At 40.1% G+C, this 6884-nt stretch overlaps 1 long non-coding RNA gene across 1 annotated transcript in view; it reads right to left on the reverse strand.

Annotated features, from left to right (window-relative positions):
• Nucleotides 1–1050: 1050 nt before the first annotated feature.
• LOC107182805 overlaps nucleotides 1051–6884 on the reverse strand; it is a 19890-nt gene continuing 14056 nt past the window's right edge. The window contains exons 2-3 of the long non-coding RNA XR_001513537.1: nucleotides 2491–2498; nucleotides 1051–1060 (exon numbers count right to left, since the gene is read on the reverse strand). This is a non-coding gene — a long non-coding RNA (uncharacterized LOC107182805). The remainder of the gene's footprint in view (nucleotides 1061–2490; nucleotides 2499–6884) is intronic.

Here is a 6884-nt window from a genome sequence, read left to right on the forward strand (position 1 = left end):
GCACCGGGCCCCTAGTACAAAATAATAAATAAGTGGATGGGAGGAAAGATTTGGAGGTGATGGCTATGTTTATGGTATTGATTGTGCTGATGGCTTCACAGGGGTATATTTATCTCCAAACTCATCAAGTTGTATACATTAAATATGTACAACTTTTTTGTGTTTTAATCATACCTCAATAAAATGTTTTTTAAAATTTGGTAAATAAAGGGGGGAGGGGAACTGTCTTATTTCCTCCATGAATTCCTTCCTGAGTTTCTTGTTGTGGTAATGGTGGCAGTCAAAGGACAGACCTATAACCTGAACCACAGAGTTTGACACAATAACAAACTCTAATTGTGTGTTACTTTAGTTTGGCATTTTATAATTTTTTCCATGTATAAATCATTTCACTTATCTAAACTGCTACATAACCCTATGAGTTAGGTGGAGCAAGGAGGAGGAAACATGTTCAGAGAGGTATTTGTTCAAGGTCACACATAAGTGAGTATCTAACAGGTTCCCAGCCCTACTCCCGACATCCAGTCCTAGACTTTCTTATACACTAAGTTGATATTCTTCTGAAAGTGTTTCATTTCTGAGTATGCCTTGTCTTTGCAATGAGTCTCTGATTTTTTAAAAATTCATTTCAGAAAGGAAGGGAGAGATAGAAACATCAATGATGAGAGAGAATCATTGATCGACTGCCTCCTGCACTCTCCTTACTGGGAATGGACCCCGAAACACAGGCATGTGCCCTGATCAGAAATCAAACCATGACCTCCTGGCTCATAGCTTGATGCTCAACACTTAGCCATACTGGCTGGGCAAGTCTATGAAATTTTGAAGAGCAAGGATCATGTATTACTCATCTTTATATCCTTTAAAGCAGCAACCACAGAGTCTTGGATGAGGTACTCAATAATTGTTTGTGGTTGATTCAGTAGCCAAAACATCCACTCTGTCCTGCTCCCAATACTGGACACCATTTCTTTGTAACTTCTAGGTGTCCGTGTTTAACCTTTCATTTTAATAAGTCTTTGTTGGGTATGGATATATATTTTCAGGGCCCTGTGCTAGGCTCTGATATAGAAAATAAAGTTGTAAGCAAGATAGTGTCTATACTCACAAAGCTAAGATTTTCTTAGAATTACCTAAAGGCAGGAGGAATAGAGAGGAAGGGGAAGGCCCTGGGATTCTGTCCTCTCTCTTTTATGCCAAGTATCAGGTTGGACCCATTTCTGTGAGTTACTATGATAGCAGAACAAGTTTTAAATTTCTATTAAAATCATTGTCCTTCTATAAATGAGCTTTTTAAAGATTTAGGCTTTGCCTTCCACGGGGATAGAAGTGGGGTTTCAGAGAAAACATGGTATCTAAAAAATATATAAACATTTTAAAAAATAAATTTTAAAAATTCAGAATGGGCAAATCCACAGGAACAGAAAGAATGCTAGTGATTGCTTAGGGCTGATGGGGTGGGGATGGGGGGCAGAGGGGAAAGAAAGAAAAATGGTAAGACATGGTCTCAAGTCAGTGGCATAACTTCCTAAGGACAACCTAGCCAGATTTACTATAGAAATAGGCTTTATTTATCTGAGAGGAAAATTTGACCTATCTAAAATAGCTACCAAGAGGACTGACCAATGTGGCTCAGCAGTTGAGCAGCAACCCAGGAGGTAGCTGGTTCAATTCCCAGTCAGGGGACATGCCCAGGTTGCTGGCTAAATCCCCAGTGGGGCATGCAGGAGGCAGCCGATTGATGATTCTCTCTAATCATTGATGTTTCTAACTCTCTCTCCCTCTCCCTTCCCCTCTGAAATAAAAATATACTTTTAAAAAATAGATTTTTAAGCCCCTTCTGATCTAGATGGAAAGAAAAGACTAAAGTGAATGAAAAGCAGGTTTCAGCCCTAGCCAATTTTGCTCAGAGAATAGAGCATTGACTCATGGACTAAAGGGACCCAGGTTCAATTCTGGTCAAAGGCACTTACCTTGGTTACAGGCTTGATCCCCAGGACATGTGTCTCTCTCACATCGATGTTTCTCCCTCTCTGTCTCTCCCCTTTCCTTCCACTCTCTCTATAAAGAAAAAATCAATGGAAAAATATCCTTGGATGAGGATTAACAATAAAAAAAGCAGGTTTCATACAAAGCAGTTGTATTCCAAGGGCAAAATGGGTGGTACTGATTGTCAACAGTATAGTTCAGAAAAAGGGAAAGATTTCTCTGTAATAAGATTTCAGGACTAGGTTCTTGAATGATGGGTAAAATTTAGAGTCATGAAGAAAAGGGGTGCAAACACAGTCCAGGCAAAAGTATAGATACACAGAATGGGTATGATGGGATATTGTGCAAACTAGTTTTAGGTGAAGTAGGGACAGAGAGTACTAAGAGATGAGGCTACAGCAGACATAGGCATACAAGGATGGTTTGACTTCTAGGCCAAAGAGCTTGAACTTTATTCAGGAAACAATAGCAGCTATTTGGTATTTACAGCCTCAATTTCACTGCTGTTTCTATATTTCCCAGCTCCTCTACTGGACTCTAAGCTACTTTAAGGCAAAACTGGTATCCTTCATTTTTATAACTCCACAGTGCTAAAAGTGTAAATGATATATGAAGGAGGAGTTGGCAGTAGGTTTACAGACTGAATTCCTGATTTTGTTTGTGGCCATATGTTAAATTAGGTATGTGAGACAGAAAAGGTCCCACTAGCCACTTGAAAATTCAGTGTAAGTGAAAAACAACTGAAAACATGAGTTGAACTTGATGGAAAGGCAGACAGGCAGATGGAGAGACAGAAATGGGAAAATGTTCCCTTGTTTTTTATGCAATCAAGGTCTTTTCAGGGAATGACAAGTGCCTTTGAGAAATTCAAGATCTGCTCTCAAGGCCCTATCTAAAAGTGATGAGAGATCTTCTGACTTGGGCATTTGTGAACTGTTATATGAAGTCACTTGTAGGTTAAAGAGTGTTCCTGCAACCTGTAAACAATAATATAAACAGAGCCACTTTAAAATAAAGTTGGAGCTGCCATTCCACAGGAACTGCCCTGCACGATCTTACATGTCAAAACTTTGGAATGCAGCACATTTTCCCTCCACGGAGCATGCCCATGGTTGATGCTATTCCCTTCCCCGTCTCCTTCCTCAACAGGCACATATCCCCCAACCTCTAAGGGACTCCATGAGACTTACAACCAAGAGGGCAATGGGCAGTGGCAGCTTCTCCTAAGCTAATGCCCTGAGCCTGTCTCCAAGGCTCCCATTTCTCTGACTTGTCAGTGAGTCAAAGCAGCCAGGCTAGGCTTTCCTGTTGTTTCCTCTATGCCCTTCTTTTTTTCACTGTCATATGTATATTTTTTCTGCCATCGTGGACCCAATACCCTTTGGTTCACTGCTGTATAGCCCTTCCCTTTGTATAACCTCAACGCCTGGCCCCTTTTCTTCAAATAAATTCAATTTTTCTTTATTCACTGTCTGAGATGGCTATTTAGCCTGCCCATGCACTACTGACTTTAACTTTTCAGAAATGATTTAAACTGTCTTTAAAGCTCTATCGACTAAATACATTTTACCCTCCAAAAAACAGACTAACATAAGTGAATAAAGCTTTTAAAGGTGACTAATCCAGAGAGGAGCAGTGCTAACAAGAGAGAAAATCCAGGAAGTTTCCAAAGAGGAACCCCTACACCCAAAAGACTTCCTATAGCATGTCTGTGCCCAGGAAAGATCCTGGGTGGGTAGCCACAAAAATTTCATGGGAAATAGTTCCAGGTGGTTATTTTCTGTTCCCTCTCATGTAAAATATCCACAGACAAATATAATCTTTAAAAAAACAAAAACTTTGGAATGCTAAAACAGGGCAAAGTAACCTTTGCCCTTGTGCCTTGTGCCTTGCAAAAGAATGTTTTACAAAGATATCAAAAAAGTAGTTATTATGGCTACTAGAATAAAATTAAAAACATTGTTTAGGAATAACATCATTATGTTTTGTTATTTGCACCAATAGAAATGCCTTCCTTTTATTGGTGTTGCTCCCCTTCCCTTTCTCATAAACACCCATTGCCTTTCTCTCCTAACTGGGCTTCTGCCTGAATCAGTGCATCAGAATAGCTATAGTTACTGATCCCAAGAAATGTTTGTTGCCTCTCATTTGAAAGGCCCTTTTATTTTTAGGTTAACAAACCTCTGAAATTATATTTTTATTTACAAATGCTTAATGCTTGATTCATAAATAACACTTGTATGAAAGCATCTATTGTCATCTCTGCCCTTTCTCTCCTTAACTCTCACCCTCTTCTCCAAGGCCCCTGATGTCACTGGCAGTTGAACCATTAAGAAGAAAATAAAATGAATTTGCAGAAAATCTGTGGGAGGAAAGGGCATAACTATGATACATAGGAACAACTTAGGAGACATGAAGAGGGTAGAATTAAGTTCCCAAATAGGTCTTGCCTGACCACATGCTGGTCCATTGTCCCAAAATAATCTTTTCTTTTAATTTGTTATTTTTTAAAATGTATTTTTATTGATTTCTGAGAGGAAGGGAGAGAGAGAGAAACATCAATGATGACAGAGAATCACTGATAGGCTGCCTCCTGCAAGCCCCCTACTGGGGATCGAGCCCACAATCTAGGCATGTGCCCTTGACTGGAATCGAACCCGGGACCCTTCTGTCTCCAGGTTGATGCTCTATCCATTGAGCCAAAACAGTTAGGGCCATACAATATTTTTAACTTAAACTGACAGATTGCGCAGATAAAATTAAGTTCCTAAAATACTTGACCATATAATAGGGAGATTATCTGGATGGACCTCATCTAATCAATGAACTCTTTAAAAGTAGAAAGTTTTCTCCAACTAAGGGCTGAACAGGTGGTCAGAGGTTTGAAGTACTAGTGGGATTGATGGCAGAGAAATTTTTTTGTTGTTGGTTTAAAAATGGAGGAGGATAAGCAGAAAGGAACATGATCAGTATCTTGGAGCTGAGAGTGGTTGACAGCTTGCAAGAAAATGGGGACCTCAGTCCTACATATGTAAGGCATTGAATTTTGTCAATAACCTGAGTGAGCCTGGGAGACCCTGAAGCCCAGATGAGAACTGCAGTTCTGGGCAATGCTTTCATTTTAATCTTGTAAGACCTGAGCAGAGGATCCAGCTTAACCTATACTAGACTCCTGACCCATGGGAACCGTGAGCTAACAAATTGCTGTTATTTTAAACCACTAAGTTTGTGTTATTTTGTTATATAGCAATCAAAACTAGTAGATATGTGATCTCTTAGGATAAGCAAGAGGGTTTTGACACTCAAGAGTCTGGAGAGAGGGGGTATATAAAGCAAGGGGCTACAAAAAACCAAACTTACTTATTTGAATATTTTGCTGGTGGACTGGTTTTCTGCTCAAGAAATAGAAGATAACTCTCTTCCTTTCTTCCTTTCCATCCCATAAACAACAGAACCTTCATTCTAAGATCCAAAGCTCAGATTGTTACATTGTAATTAAGTAGTTATTAATGTTAATAATAGGAAAGGAACAGATAAAAGGCCAGATATTACAAGCATGACCATCTGGGCAGCTGTACCAGGAAGCTACAGTTTCCACTTCCTAAGGAACCACTACAAATCACTGGGGGAAGGAGTCTAACAAAGGTAAAGATAGAAGCATGCACAGTAAAGTCAGTGTAATGTAGGGAAGGTACTTGCTTGTCAGTCTAACCTGGGAACAAAGATAATTGGTCAGAGGTAGAACCACTGCAAACCCACAAAACTTTGGGAATACATAATCTCCAGACAAAGGAACTCTCCCCCTTGCTCATCTTGCTTCACTCCTGCTTCCTTGCACTCTCCCATAGCCCTGTGGCAATAGAAGCTGCATGGCCCAAGGCAATGTGGAGCCTACACACAATGGACTACATCTGTGAACACAAGCTAACCTAGCCAGATACTGGAGTGGACTGTGCAAATGTGGAACTGAAACTCTGGACACTGGCTTTAATCCTAGCTCTGCTGAAGACAAAATGGGATTTTTGTCCATGGCAGGATGCAAGGAGATGGGATCTTGGAAACTGAGGAGTTTAAGTCCACATAAAACTTTCCATGATACTTCATCCTCCCATGGGGTCCTCAAGAAATTCTTTTCCCCATGGAACCCCAAGAAGCCCACTTCCACTAGCAACAGATGGGGGCACAGAGAGCACCCCACCAATAACAAAATCAGTTCTATTATTTCCTTTTAAAAAATTCATTATTGTTGAAAGTATTACATATGTCCACCTTTCTCCCAATTGTCCTCTCCCAGCCTGCCCCTGTCGTCCAGCCCCAGCCTTCACCCCCCCACCACCATTGTCTGTGTCCACTGGTTATGCTTATATACACACAAATTTCTTGGTTGATGTCTTATTACCCCCCACTACCCCGCCCATCTGCCCCTGCCTTCCCTCTGAGATTTGACAGTCTGTTAGATGATTCTGTGTCTCTGTATTTGTTTTGTTCATAAGTTTATGTTGTTCATTATATTCCACAAATGAGTGAGATCATGTGATACTTATCTTTCCGTGACTGGCTTATTTCGCTTAGCATAATGCTCTCCAGTTCCATCCATGCTGTTGCAAATTGTAAAGGTACTTTCTTTTGTTTTTTTTTGTTTTGTTTTGTTTTGTTTCTCCTGTGAAGCTGTGTTAGCAACATCCCAGAAAACTGGAATTCTCTATTAACCTTCAGGTCAAGCATCCATCTTGACACATGTCTCTTTTATTCCACCTCATTTATAAAGAAGCAGTTTATTCTTAACTTAATTCCCAGCTTCTTTTTAGGGAGCACTCGAAGTTAATCTCAACCAAGAACAGTAAATCAGATTTGTGATGTGTGATATTAGGAAATAGAGTGAAATCAGAGCCAAA

This window comes from Myotis davidii, unplaced genomic scaffold (genome assembly GCF_000327345.1).
Source record: "Myotis davidii unplaced genomic scaffold, ASM32734v1 scaffold1578, whole genome shotgun sequence".
Classification (NCBI taxonomy): Eukaryota; Metazoa; Chordata; class Mammalia; order Chiroptera; family Vespertilionidae; genus Myotis; species Myotis davidii.